The 15311-nt window shown below is 41.6% G+C and overlaps 1 protein-coding gene across 14 annotated transcripts in view; it reads right to left on the bottom strand.

Moving 5' to 3' along the window:
* FAM118B (family with sequence similarity 118 member B) overlaps nucleotides 1-15311 on the bottom strand; it is a 50550-nt gene that overhangs the window by 30639 nt on the left and 4600 nt on the right. For 3 of the 14 annotated variants that reach the window (XM_077960918.1, XM_028832726.2, XM_077960926.1), the window contains exon 2: nucleotides 9233-9274. The exons of 6 other annotated variants lie outside the window; for them this stretch is intronic. The gene's annotated coding sequence lies outside the window, so the exon portion shown is untranslated. 14 annotated transcript variants of the gene reach the window in all.

Below are 15311 nucleotides of genomic sequence, written 5' to 3'. Positions count from 1 at the left end.
AACCGTTAAGTATAATGCAAATATTCCCCAAAAAACCCAGAAATCCAAAACACTTCTTTCTGGTTACAAGCATTTCAGATAAGGAATAATTAACCTGTATTAACTTTTCAGGCTTAAAAAAAAAAAAAAAAAAACTTAAAGTCCAAAACTATCAACAAAGGAAGTGCCTGCATTCTAGAAAGCAGATTTACCTGAAACAATCCCAAGTAATCCTTAATAGTTGCTTCGTAACTAGGCACTCCATTCATGCAATCTTGGCAGTCAACTACATTCGGAAGCTGGGAAAACTACTTTCTCCAATAGCAAGCACTATTTGTTATATACTTCTCACCACCATTTATCCACCAGAGCCTAGATCTGTCCTACCATTTTCTCCTGGAAATTATGTAAGATCGTTTTTGCTGGATTCTATTTCTGCCAGATGGTCAGTTCATGACATCTAGACCTGAATACTAAGCTTTCTGACTTATTTCTTTACACAGTCAACTTTTCTGAAGGTCCATTCCATCTATTACTTTAAAAAATTAAATACAGCCAATCGCTTCTGACTGAGAATGTTTAGGGTCTTATTTAGGTACTGAATGAGACGTAGCTCAGTATGCCTACATTATATCCAATCATATACTCATCCTGTTTTCTAACAGAGAAACATCTTTTCTTTAGCCTAAAGGATGCCTCACATGATACAATCTCACATGTATACCCCAGTGGCATATAAGCATAAACCATACTTTATTCCTTCTAAAGTAGTGTTTTCAGGAAAAAAAAATCAATTTTAGCATGTACCCTAAACAATATGCAGTTCTTGCTAAAGAGTTTCAAAGCTAACTTCCCAATATGCATCAACTAGTTCACACTTTAATTTTTTTTATGTGATCATGGTTTGAGTTTTCATTTTTGTGGGACTTGCTATGTATAGCAAAAGTGGAAAATGTTTTTCTGTCACAAGAAAACAAAAGTCAATGACCTGTGGCAGTGTCTTCATTACCTTAATCACTGCTAAGCCACTGAGAAATCCTTCAAGGCCAATAGAGTACAGCAAAATAAAAGTCAGATACTTGGTAAAAGCTGAGAAAAGTAACAGCAACCTCATTAATGGAAATGTTAAGGCTGAAGTCTTCATATGAGACAGAACACTTGTACTCTGAAACCTGTCAGCTTGGCAGGAAATATAATGCTTCTATTTCTGGTGGATGAAAAAGGGAAAAGGGCGAGTGTTCTAGAAAAAATCCAGAAGAAACATAGTAAAGGGACAAGAGAAAAGGAACTGGTTATCCAAATGAAATTAAGTTTGCACACAGCAGAGGACCTGTGGACTTGAAAACATCAAAGAATCCCAGCAGCTCTCGTTTTCATAGCATCTTGGTGCTAAAAAGATAGCAAGCTCTAGGCTTCCCCTCACTTGAGAATCAGAGTGAGGTCTCCCAGCCCGCCTTCCTCATTCTGAGCTATGTTTCTCCTGTATGTCCAGTGCATAGTCCTCAACTCAAACAAGTGACATGCCAGAAGGAGCTCAGAGTAATACACTTGGGTACATTAGCAGACAAAACAAATCAAATGGAGAGAGAAATTCTAATGTTTTAAAAAGTATTTTTGCCTGGAAATAAAAGATATACAATTACCAGCTTGAGAAAGTGGTACGTTTCTTGCTGTAAAAGGATCAGAAAGCTTCCTCCACTGCTTTTTAAAAAATAAAAGTGACTGGAATAAAGAATGGTTTATTTCTCTAGCATAAACATAGCAAAGGGGTGACTGGAATAAAGAATGGTTTATTTCTCTAGCATAAACATAGCAAAGGGTTAACTTCATTTCTTAAGGGAAAAGAGTCATCCTCTGACTTGAGAAGAAACCAAACCTTTCTAATTGTGGCTTTTGGACTAATTCCAACGCATCTGGGTTTTTAGCAACAATCAGATTTGGGAGGCAGGGAAAGACGCCCGGTGTAAAGTACTACTAAAGAGTTCTCAACAACAAGCTTGTCAGGAGTGAACACATTAAATAAAATCCTAAAGACTTGGCTTGGGTAGTTGATGAATTCAGTTCCATATGTAGACTGCAGACTTTCCCATCAGTGGATAAAGCAAACTCACTGTTTCCTCCATCTCAGCACACAGAGAGACAGGAATCATGTCTAGCTGTGCCAAGATCTGATTCCTCTGTGGATCCCAGACTTGAAATATTTCCACTATCTATGGTGAACTTGATTGGCTCTTACTTTTATCCCTTAGCATGGCTGAGACCTTCTACCTTCTGTAGAAGGTAGATACAGATAAGATCTGTATCGCACTCATTTCCTGAACATGTGCCTTAACGGAGTCACTGAGGAAATGCCAGACTGATGCCACTTATTCTTGCCATTTCACCAGCAAACAATGACCCCCTATCTGAACAATGTAAGGAGAAAGACCTCACCAGAGGTAAGGTTTCTGAAAGACCTTAAGGATTGAGAAGAATAACCCCAAGGCACGGTGGCTCACGCCTGTAATCCCAGCACTTTTGGAGGCCGAGGTGTGTGGATCATGAGGTCAGGAGTTCGAAACTGGCCTGGCCAAGATGGTGAAATCCCGTCTCTACTAAAAATACAAAAATTAGGCGGGTGGGGTGGCGGGCGCCTGTAATCCCAGCTACTCAAGAGGCTGAGGCAGAAAAAGCGCTTCAACCCGGGAGGCAGAGGTTGCCAAGATCGCGCCATTGCACCCCAGCGTGGGCGGCACAGCGAGACACTGTCTCAGAAAAACAAACAAACAAACAAAAGAGCTCAGATGTTGCTTGTTATTTTCTATTATAAAGCCAAAGTAACGCATATGTATAGGGAACAAAAGTGTTTCAAGAAGAAATAATGAACAAATTAAAACCTAATTTGAATTATAAGTTGGTGACTGGAGGTGATGATTTTACCGTGCAAAGAATGACAACTTCTTTCTTTGTCACTACTTTTCCTCCTGTGCAGCTTCTGAGAAGGTATATCCTGAAAATAATGACACCTGTTGCTAAGGAAGGAGACTTTAAAAATATCAGATATTTCCCATAAATCAAGTAGTATGATCATACAAACAATTCCATCACAAATGGCATAGGTTATTCATTAAAAATGAAACTGAATAACTCTTTAAGGGCAAGATAACTCTTTAAGGATTCCAGTGAGTCCTTAACAATTGAATTTCTACTACGAAAATAGCATGGGTTACCCATGGGAAATAACCCTCAGTAGCTTAGTTTTATGTCAACAGAGTAAACACAATATACTGTGTACAAATGCAGATTCTTCCAAGTCTGGGGCATTCCAGAAGATGTCATCATTATAAAGGATATTCTCTATGAGTTAAAATTTGAGGCTGGGCACGGGTGGCTCATGCCTGTAATCCCAGCACTTTGGGAGGCCAAGGCAGGTGGATCAAGAGGTCAGGAGTTCAAGACCAGCCTGGCCAAGATGGTGAAACTCCATCTCTACTAAAAACACAAAAAATTAGCCGGGTGTGGTGGTGGGCACCTGTCATCCCAGCTACTCAGGAGGCTGAGGCAGAGAATTGCTTGAATCCGGGAGGCGGAGGTTGCAGTGAGCCAAGATCATGCCACTGCACTCCAGCCTGGGCAACAGAATGAGACTGTCTCAAAACAAAAACAAACAAACAAACAAACAAATTGACAAGTCTTAATAAAGGGGAGATTTCTCTTATAAAAATTAAAATGGGCCGGGCCTGGCAGCTCACGCCTGTAATCCCAGCACTTTGGGAGGCTGAGGCAGGAGGATCACTTCAGCTCAGGAGTTTGAGACCAGCCTGGCCAACATGGCAAAGCCCCATCTCCACACAAAATATAAAAATTAGCCAGGTGTGGTGGCACACACCTGTAATCCCAGCTACTTAAGAGGGAGGCTGAGGCAGGAGAACTGCTTGAACCCAGGAGGCAGAGGTTGTAGTGATCTGAGATCGTGCCACTGCACTCCAGCCTAGGTGACAAAGCAAGATCCTGTCTCAAAATAAATAAATAAGTAAATAAAAATAAAAATGTTTAGTAAATATATTCCACTTAATTTTCACCCCTTTTCACTTCCTTGAGGATTTCCAACTTAAATAGAGCTAAAAATTAAAAAAGAGTTTTTTGGCTGGGTGCAGTGGCTCACGCCTATAATCCCAGCACTTTGGGAGGCTCAGGCAGGTAGAATGCTTGAGCTGAGAAGTTCAAGACCAGCCTGAGCAACATGGTGAAACCCCATGTGTACCAAAAATACAAAAATTAGCCTTGTGTGGTAGCGCATGCCTACAGTGTCAGCTACGCGGGAGGCTGAGTTGGGAGGATCACTGGAGCCTGGGAAGTCAAGGCTGCAGTGAACCATGATCATGCCGCTGCACTCCAGCCTGGTGACAAAGTGAGAACTCATCTCAAAAATAAATAAATAACAGATTTTGAAAATTAAAAAATTTTACCATTAAAAACCCTCAAGCGTAACTGACTGTAGTGATTAAGTGAATTCACTTGGCTACACCAGGTGAAATATTATGGAGGTCCCCAGGTTGCGAGCATGGAATCCAAAACCCATCCATAGCAAAACCAAGAACAGGAGGATAAGAAAGATATGAAGTAGATCTGTGTTACAGTTATTCGTAGAATTAAAAGGAAAATAAATATGTTACAACATGAAGAGGTACAAAAAAAATCAAGTTCACTTTATTCATCATTACACAATTACTTTCGAGTTTACATTCAAGTGTACAATATTTTAGACAGACAGGAAGGATTAAAAATAATTGAATATACACCCATCATAGGTTTAGTTATATATAAAACCCAGTTATCAGAGTACGAACTAAAGAGAGATTTAAGAATAAGCTTGTGGCTGGACACAGTGGCTCACGCCACCTAGCACTTTGGGAGGCCAAGGCAGGTGGATCATCTGAGGTCAGGAGTTCAAGACCAGCCTGGCCAACATGGCGAAACCCCATCTCTACCAACAATACAAAAATTAGCTATGCATGGTGATGGGCGCCTGTAGTCCCAGCTCTTCAGGAGGCTGAGGCAGGAGAATCGCTTGAACCCGGGGGGCAGAGGCTGCAATGAGATGAGATCACGCCACTGCCCTCCAGCATGGTTGACAGAGCAAGACTCAGTTTCAAAAAAAAAAAAAAAACAAGAGGCTTGTTTTGTTTCAGAGCATTCAATTTCTCTCTTTTAATTTATCATTCAACAGTTAACAAATTTACGTCTACTAAATGCTAGGTGTTTTGTTGTTGTTGTTGTTTCGTTTTGTTTTTTTTGGATAGGGTCTCATGGTTGCCCAGGCACGATCATGGCTCACTGCAGCCTCGACCACCAGGCTTGGTGATCCTCCCACCTCAGTCTCTCAGGTAGCTGGGACTACAGGCACACACCACTGTGTCTGGCTAATTTTTTGTAGATACAGGGTTTCATCATGTTGCCCAGATTGGTCTTGAACTCCCAGGCTCAAGTGATCCGCCTGCCTCAGCCCTCCCAAAGTGCTACAGTTACAGGTGTGAGCCACTGCACCTGGCCAATGCTAGGTTCTTGACCTTCCTATTTAAAATGGCAACAGAACTGGAGGCCAAAAGAGGCAGTTGCATTTCCTTTTGAAGAAAAAGAGAGCAGACTAGTAGATTTGGGGGTGATCTATATGCACTCCTGCCTGGGGGAAGGAGAGAAAAGGCCTGTTAAATTTCTCAAGGGCCTTTCTAATTCACAAAGATATGAACTTGTACCATGTTCCTTTTTGGCTATGAGAAGAATGTGGACTATTTTTTGCCTCAGAAAGTCAAAAGATCCATGCTTCTGAACATTTTCTTTAGTAATCTTTTTTTTTTTTTTTTTTTTTTTTGAGACAGAGTCTTGCTCTGTCACCCAGGCTGGAGTGCAGTGGTACAATCTCAGCTCACTGCAACCTCTGTCTCCTGGGTTCAAGCAATTCTCCTGCCTCAGCCTCCCAAATAGTTAGGATTAAAAGTGCCCACCACCACACCCAGCTAATTTTTGTATTTTTAGTAGAGACAGGGTTTCACCATGTTGGCCAGGCTGGTCTCGAACTCCTGACCTCAAATGATCTGCCCGCCTTGGCCTCTCAAAGTGCTGGGATTACATGTCTTTAGTAATCTGACTTCACTCCAGCCTCATGGAAAACGAAGCTGGAAACAATGAACAGCAACTCACAGAAGAGGATTCAAACTGACCAACCATGACAAATTGGGAAAGGAATCAATCTGAAGCTTAAGAAACTACAAAACGATACTCTACTTATCAAAAATAAAATTCAGAAACAACATGGGAAAGGATTAGCTGCGGGCAAGTATTACTGGAACAACTCTAGCGATCTCACGGGAGAAACTGGGTGTGGCTCTTTATAAAAAGTATTGTGCATCTGAAACAAAGACAGTGCTGATGATCTACACCCACAGAATACACGTGATGTACACACAACTTGGGCAATATTCTACTATAGTGGGCATTGATTATGGCCTTATGAAAGTAGTGTGCCATATTTAAGATTGGAAACTTAGGGAACAAATGAAAAATTTCACTGCGTCAAAGAACAGAAAATGTGGATTGCTAAGTAAAAAATTGAAAAGGATTTGGTGCTACTGAGCTCAAAAGAAAGAAGGGACCTGAGAAAAGCTGCTCTTAAAGGGCAGTTCTCCCTAAGCCCGCAATCGCTGCCTCTCTTAAGATGCCAAGTGCACTTGGCATCTTTGCCATCCTCTGCTGCAACGAAGAGCCTTTTGGCTTCTAATCTGGAGATCTAGAAATTGGAATGGCAAAAGTCTTCAGTTTTTATGCACATAAAAGAGATCTTGTTTGCTCAGCTGCCCTGTGAACCGAATTTAAGGAACGTTTGCATTATTTTGGAATTACCTAATTTGAGTTAAGACATGAGTCTGGGTGTTTATAGGTTACCATCTGCAGAACATTCATGGGATGAGAGTTCTCTGCCTAATTATTCACTTGTTTTGGTTTATGAGCTTTTTGAAATTGACTGAGGAGAAACACATTCCTAGAAAGCCAAGATATTCTCACATTCCCTCCCTCCAGCCCCACTGGCCTCTTCACTGTTCCTCAAACAGGCCTGGTACACCCGACCTTGGGGTTTTCCTTTGTATAGATCGTTCCTTCTGCCTGGAATGCTCTTTCTCCATGTATCTGCACAGGTTTCCATGCCTTTACTCAGACTGTACCTTCTCAATGACGCTACTCTAACCATCCTATTAAATTATACCCCCCACCATGTTAGCTGTTCTACTTTTTATTTCATAGTACACAGCACCCTCTAACATACCAATTATTTATTAGCAGTATGACTCTACAAATTTTTTTTTTTTTTTTTTGAGACAGGGTCTCGCTCTGTCACCCAGGCTGGAACGTGGTGGCATGATCATGGCTCACTGTAGCCTTGACCTCCACGGGGCTCAAGCAATCCTCCCATCTTCGTCTCCCAGTGCTACAGGTACATGCCACCATACCCGGCTAATTTCTTTGTATTTTGTAGAGATGGGGTTTTGTTATGTTGCTCAGGCTGGTCTCAAACACCTGGGCTCAAGCAATCTGCCGGCCTCAGTCTCCCAAATTGCTGGGATTAGAGGTGAGAGTCACTGGACCTGGCCCAAATTATATTTATTGTTATCTGCCTCCTCCACTAGAATGTAAGTCCCCCAAAGACAGGGACCCTTTGCCTGTTTAGTTTATGGATGTAGTCCAAGAGTGCAGAACAGTGCCTGGAACACGGTGGGCATTCAGATATTTATTTCACAAACTAACTCAAACAAAAGAACACCCTGTCACTGCTTTTAATAAGGACCATAAAAAGCCATTTAGCTTTTAAATGGAACAAATGGGAAAACTGTATACACAAATAAATCAATATTCAGACTATCATGTTTTAGATACGCCAGTGGTACTAGCAGTGAATGTAATCTGATCCTAGACGGCAGAAGAAAACTTCAACTTAAGGTTCCAAGACCATTGTTTGGCACCCGAACATTTTATATATAAACAACTTTATAACTCAAGTCTCTGATGTCTACATTGTAAACTGATTTTTAAGGGTTGATTCTTAGGGGAAGAACTATTTCTGGCAAATGATTCAAGGGCATCAGTATTTCAAGCTAAGAAAGCAGTTTCTCTTATTTTACATATTAAATCCATCTAAAATACAACTAGAGAAAAAAGAAAAGCTTATGTAGCAGCAAAAGAGATTTTTCTCTTTTTTTTTTTTTTTGAGATGGAGTCTTGCTCTGTCGCCCAGGCTGCAGTGCAGTGGCGCGATCTCAGGTCACTGCAAGCTCCGCCTCCCAGATTGACGCCGCCATTCTCCTGCCTCAGCCTCCCAAGAAGCTGGGACTACAGGCGCCCGCCACCACACCCGGCTAATTTTTTGTATTTTTAGTAGAGATGGGGTTTCACTGTGTGAGCCAGGATGGTCTCGATCTCCTGACCTTGTGATCCGCCCGCCTCGGCCTCCCAAAGTGCTGAGATTACAGGTGTGAGCCACTGTGCCTGGCCCCAGCAAAAGAGATTTCAAAACACAAATTGGGTTAAGTCCTGTTTTAAAATCATTCCATGGCTTCTCACTGTGTTTAATAACATTATACTCCTCATCGTGGCATGATCCAGTGTCCGCCATCCACACAACATCCATCCAGCCCCCTCCCTCACTCGCTGGGCTCTTGAGGTGCACAGGCCTCTGTCAACTGCTTGAACAACCCCCCGTCCCCTGCCCCACCTCAAGTTCCTGGCTACAGACTTTCCTCAGAGCGATGTTCTGCAAGGGCCTCCCCACACCCTCCTCCTTGGCATCTCAATTTAAATGTTACCATCTGTAGCCTGGTTTTCCACTCCCTTTATCCCAAGTTCTTCATTTATACTTCAGTTCCTAGTTTGTGTCTCTCAGTACTTGCAGTTATTGGCCTCTCCCACAAGAATAAAAGCCCTTCTAGGGCGAGTACAGTGTCTAATTTATTTATCAACTTATCCCCATCCCATAGCATAGTTCTTGTTATAAAGTGTGTATATGGTACAGAAAATGTTCAAATATTTGCTGATCGATTGAGTGTGTATCTACCATTAATTAAAGTCCAAGGGATCAATTGATATTTCTAATTTTCTGAGCTGCAAAAATTAGGATGAATGGGAAGGCTGTAGTATTTTCTCTCATCCAAACAAATACGTTCCATGCTGACATCCACCACTCACCTGTTTAAAGCTGTTCATCCCTACACATAAAGATTCTCACCTGCTCTGGAGGAGTCTTCTTCATCTTTTAGATTTTTCCTTCCTAACAACAAGAAATTAGGATCACATAGTACTTCTGCCAAAAGTCTATAGACTTGCTTCATAAAACAAAGCTGCATGCACTTTTCTCCCAGTCCACATCCATTTGTAGTTCTCCTATGGCCTGGTCACGATTACATTCTGTATATGCTTGTAGAATTTTAAAATGCTAGGAACTGAATTCGCCACAGGTTGCTACATTTTCACGTTCAAATATCTGTTAAACATCAAGCACTGTGCTAAGAATATTAGTATTGCCGCCTCCAGTTCTCCTCCATCAAACACTACATGGCACTGACACTAAGCCAGGCACTTTCTGTACTTCACACATATTCGCTCTTCTGTGAAGTAGAAGCTATTGTCATCTCATATCATAAATGGTATAGATAGTGAAACAGAAGCACACAGATGGTAAGCAGCTTGTTAAAAGTCACACAACTATTACACATTAGACATGGAGTCAGTGTCCATGATGTTAAGACACAAAACAATACCATCTCGCAAAACTGAACAAGCCGTGGGCCTCACCCTTAGCAAATCTACACCTTTGGAGAAAGAAACTATAAACAAATCTTTACGACATGTTTGTGCCAAGTTTAACATGCCTGGATGAGGTACCAAGGAGATGAGCACTTGTGCTTGAGGAAAATCAAGGAAAGTTTTATGGGAGATAAACACCCTTCTGGCAAAATTCAGTGAAATTGTTCGTATTCATCCTCCTCTGCCTCCTGAAACTGAAGTCTATCTCGCCTTTTCCTGGTTTCCCTCCCTCCCCTCTAGTGGGAGGTCTTCCCTGTTTCCTAAATGTTGAGGATCCACAGGGCTCTCTGGTCTATTCCCTTTACACACTCCCTTCCCTTCCCACCCCATTCACCCCTAGACCTTAAAATACCAACTAAACACTAAGGGCTCCCAAAATGCTACCTTCAGTTCAGATCTTGGTGGTGCTTCAGGCCCAGGAGATACCCACTCAAGTTTCAGTCAGGCAGCCCTTCAACACTGAGAGGTACTTTCAGATTGTACTTCAAACTTAGAAGCCAAAAAACAATTCAACAACCTGCTCCTTATCCTAAGTTAATCAGATTTCTGAATAGTAGAAATAAGCTATGTGATAATACTTACAGGCCATTATTTCTTTCTGTTTTAAGCACCAACATATGTATTTACTGATTTTGAAAAAACTGTCATATACTTCAGAATAACGTATTTGGATCATTTCCAAACGAGAGAATATGAATCAAAGGGAATCCAGGGAAGAAAGTAAATCTGTAACCTTAAACTAGCATGATATTCTTTTTAGGATATTTTTTTCCTAATAAAAATTAACCGAAAATAATAAATAATAATTATTATTATATTATAATATTATTATTATATTATATATTATATTATATGATATGTTATGGCAGTGATATATTATATGATATATATTATATAATAATATAATATAATATAATAATATTATTATTATTATTATTATTTTCAGTTAATTATTATTATTATTATTTTTGAGACAGAGTCTTACACTGTCACCCAGGCTGGAGTGCAGTGGCTTGATCTCAACTAACTTGATCTCAACTCCCAGGTTCAAGCTATTCTCCTGCCTCAGGCTCCCAATTAGCTGGGACTACAGGCCCACGCCACCATGTCTGGCTAATTTTTGTATTTTTAGTAGAGACGGGGTTTCACTATGTTGGCCAGGCTGGTCTCAAACTCCTGGCCTCAAATGATCCACCTGCCTTGGCCTCCCAAAGTGGTGGGATTACAGGTGTGAGCCACTGCGCCCGGTCTACTATTCCCTTTGATCTGAAGATGAACTGAGAGCTGAAAAGCACTGTTTAGATCTGAAATAAGAATCTGAAAACTCTTAAAAAAAAAAAAAAAAAAAAAAAACAAAAACCAAGCTCAGCCAAGCATCAGTCTTAAAAAAAAAAGTAAGCCGGGCATGGTGGCTCACCGCCTGTAATCCCAACACTTTGGGAGGCCGAGGCAGGTGGATCATGAGGTCAGGAGATCGAGACCATCCTGGCCAACACGGTAAAACTCCGTCTCTACTAAAAATACAAAAATTAGCTGAGTGTGGTGGCACGTGCCTGTAGTCCCAGCTACTCAGGAGGCTGAGGCAGGAGAATTGCTTGAACCTGGGAGGCAGAGATGGCAGTGAGCCGAGAGCACGCCACTGCACTCCAGCCTGGGTGACGGAGCAAGACTCCATCTCAAAAAAAAAAAAAAGAAAAAAAGAAAAAAAGTGGCCAGTGAAAACAATTGAAGGTATTTAAAAAAAAAAAAAAAAAAGAGAGAGAGAGAGACGGGGGAGAGAGAAAACAGAAAACAGCCTAGGGAGACTAAAAACATACTTTCATAAGGAAGTGAACGTGGTCAGTGGAAGACCAAGGAGGACTCTCAGAGAGCAACCAGAAAGCTGGGCAGCCGGGGCTCAAAGGAGGTAGATGGACACTTCATTCAGGATAAAGAGAGCATCTTTCCCCCAGACTTGAAAGTAACAGATCACTGCAGGAAATACGCAGAAAGAGCAAAATGAAGCCCCCTTCCTCCAATGTGGAGCTAACCACTGCTGACATTAGGGTTTATGTGGAGAAAAGCAGTTTTTAAGAGGAACTCTCGGAGTAAGTCTGAGTATCCTGGGTTCATGTTCATATCAATTCTAAAAACGTCATTCATTAGTTTGCCCCTGCTTTTACACCATAAATCTTCGTACATATAAGCCCCTCCTTTAAAACAAAATTCTTCCTTCAATGTCTTATTAAAATTAACTTTTAAAAAACTCAAGCTGCTTGAGTTTTTTTTTTAGTTAATTTTAATAAGTCCAGTAGTGCATGTTTTCTGCAGTAGAGGAAAGAAAGAAGCAGTCTATTTCTAGTGGCTGGGGGCAGGGAGGCACTGGGGACCAGCAGGAACCTAGAAGAGTCAGCAGAGGGTAGACGCTTCCCAGCCCCACGGACAAGACTCCTGCGGAATCTGTAAAACTGCAGTGAAGTACTAAGTTCTGGCAACAGCTCTCAAACCTGCTCCTTAGCAAGAGAGCTAAAAAGAGAGTGTTTCTTACGCACTGTTAATGTGACTCTTAAGGCATATCAACAATAGGGAGAACTTGTCTCTACAAAAATAAAAAATTAGCCAGGTGTGGTGGCACATGCCTATGGTCCCAGCTACTTGGGAGGCTGAGGTGGGAGGATCGCTTGAACCCAGGAGGTCGAGGCTGCAGTGAGTCATGATCACACCCCCTCCAGTTTGGGTATCAGAGAAAGACCCTTTCTCAAAAAAAAAAAAAAAAAAAAAAAAGATAAGTAAGAGCTGAAGGATAAGCTTCCAAAAATAAACAATGAAAACAAGAAATTCATGCTTTTCCTTATGTGATATTACTGTGCTGCATTCCATGACACTAAGAATATAAAACATAACTTCCGTCCTTAAGTGTTTACCTCTTAATCTTTCTCCAAGGACCCTATTAAAATGACAACAGAGGAGTTTTTCTTTTTTCAAGGTATAAAACCAAGAATGTGAGGTGCAGGAGAGAAGCATTCAAGTTTTCAATGAATTTTTGGAGATGGAAAGCAAGTTTTAAATGCAGACCTGAAAATGTGGATTGGCATAAAGTCTGTTTAACTAATGCGCAAAGCGTCTTCCTCATCCCCTGCTAAGCCAGAGCACTATCTATTTTCATCTACTTTCTCCACCTCCATCCAGAGGTTTAGAGAAAAACGAACTGAAATCTGAAATGGGTCTGGAGTGAAAAACATCAGCAGGAGCAATGAAGAACTGAAAACACAGATTATGTCAACAGATGCATACTAAAAGGTTATCCAAGCCCCCATCCTTGTCCCAGCAACCAATGCGCTGTCAGTTAAAGAAACATTAGCAAACATACACATTTGTACAAACATATATACAAAACCCATGTATACCAGTCACCCTCCAGTGATGCCCACCACCCAACAAGACTCATGCTGGGAACTTAAAATAACAAAAACCAAAAATGAACAGTCAGAATCATTCGGCATTTGAAGAAATCCCACAATAAAATAAGTCATTTATTCCTTAAATTATCAAGCATCTATTCATCGCCAGGCACTGTTTCAGAGGTTGGAATTGTAGAGGCAAACAAAAAAAAACAAAATCCCTGCCCTCATAGAATGTTTTAGTGGTGAGGGAGAGAAGTAAATAAATACGTGGGATGCTAAATGGTGGGAAATGCTTCTGGAGAGAAACAAAGCAGGGAAGTGAGATGGGGGTCTGAACTTCTCAATCCAGCGCTCTCCTCACTAAGGTGACATTTAAGCAAAGACTTGTGGATTCATCCAAAGTGAGGTGTGGGAGCAAGTCACTGGCTATCTGAGGGAAGACACATCCAGACAGAGGCACAGGAGCAAAGGCCCACATCACCTGGAGGAAATGGAGCCCATGCAGAGAGGAGGAAAACTAAAACACTACAATGGGCCCTCTGAGCCCATCATATCCACATAACAAGAATCGATATTACAAAAAGGTATCAAAGAAAAATTAAAGATTGAGGGAAGAATCACAAAAATAGTGTAAGAAAACATCCCGGAACTAGAGAACATGTATTTCCAGAACCAAATCTGTCTGTGAGAAGCCAGCACAACAGCTGAGTAAAGACCCACAGTCTGGTGTTAATACACATCATGAAACTGCAGAACACCAGAGACAGAGAATATCCTCAAAGCTTCCAGAAGGGGAGAAAACAAACAAAATAAGGTCACATAAGAAGGATTTGAATCGCCATGTCTCTAGAGCAATTACAGATGCCTTCAACACTCTGAGAGAACCTTATTTCCAATCTAGAATTATGTATCTGCCAAACTATCAAACAAGTGTGTGGGCCAAACAAAGTCATTCAAATACCTCTTAGAAATAACTGCAGTATGTGCTTTTAAAAAATAAAGACATAAGCCCAGAAAGAGGAAGACATGGTTCCTGCACAGAAAGGGCAGGTCCAGGAGGACCCCAGGGCAGCAGTTCTTGAGAGCAACAGTAAAGGCAGGAGGAGGACGAGGAGGCGGCGGAGGAGGAGGAGGAGGAGAAGGAGGAGAAAGAGGAGGAGGAGGAAGAGGAGGAGGAGGAGGAGGCGGCAGCGGCGGCAGAGCTCCAATAAACAGGTGATATATTTGAGCTCACAGAAAATGTTACTGACAAGAATGTGACAAATATATTGGAGCATTTGGGAAAAAATTAACAGTAGATACATGAAACACACAGGTGAAGGCCAACCTACGCACCAGGAGGAACACACTGTCACTGATCATCCAGCTCAACAGTGAACAGTATTTGACAGAGGTGTAAGTACATAAAAGCTACCTGTTTTAGCAAAAAATTACAATAGAACTGTATTAGGGGATAGAGGGCTGGAAAAACAGGAAAGTGGTGGGATGCAAGAGCTAAATACTAATCTATTGCTACAAGAAATCAACAGGCCAAACATGAGGGGAAAACCAAGAAAGAATAACAAACCAACTATTTAGCAACAAGAAGACACAGCAGACTCTCAAAAAGAGTCATTTTGTTCAACATCGTTTTTTCATAACATTGATGAGAAAATAAGTGATTCCTGGCTGAGGTCACCCATCTGTGTGGAGCTGGCACATTCTCCCCACGTCTGTGTGGGTTTTCTCCAGGTATTCTGCTTTCCTCCCACGTCTCGAAGATGTGCCTACTAGGTTAACTGGTGTGTCTACATGGTCCCTGTGTGTGTGTGTGTGTGTGTGTGTGTGTGTGTGTGTGTACATGCGCAACCTATGGGATAGATGGCGTCCTGTCCAGGGCTGGCTCCTGCCTTGTGCCCTGAGCTGCCGGTATAAGCTCCAGTCACCTGTGAGCCTGAGCTGGAAAACGCATGAATGAATACAAATTACCGGCAAATAAAAATCTGCAAAGTTTATGGTAATCATCCAAATGCATAACAATAACCGATGTGGCACAAAAGCTCTCAGTGGGCCTGCCCTATTGGTGATGGATTGTTTTGGAACTGAGCATGGTGGTAGGAAATGCTTCTGACAATTTTC

The sequence above is a fragment of the Macaca mulatta genome, chromosome 14 (assembly GCF_049350105.2).
Source record: "Macaca mulatta isolate MMU2019108-1 chromosome 14, T2T-MMU8v2.0, whole genome shotgun sequence".
Lineage (NCBI taxonomy): Eukaryota > Metazoa > Chordata > Mammalia > Primates > Cercopithecidae > Macaca > Macaca mulatta.
This window is presented reverse-complemented; position numbering and strand designations above follow the sequence as displayed.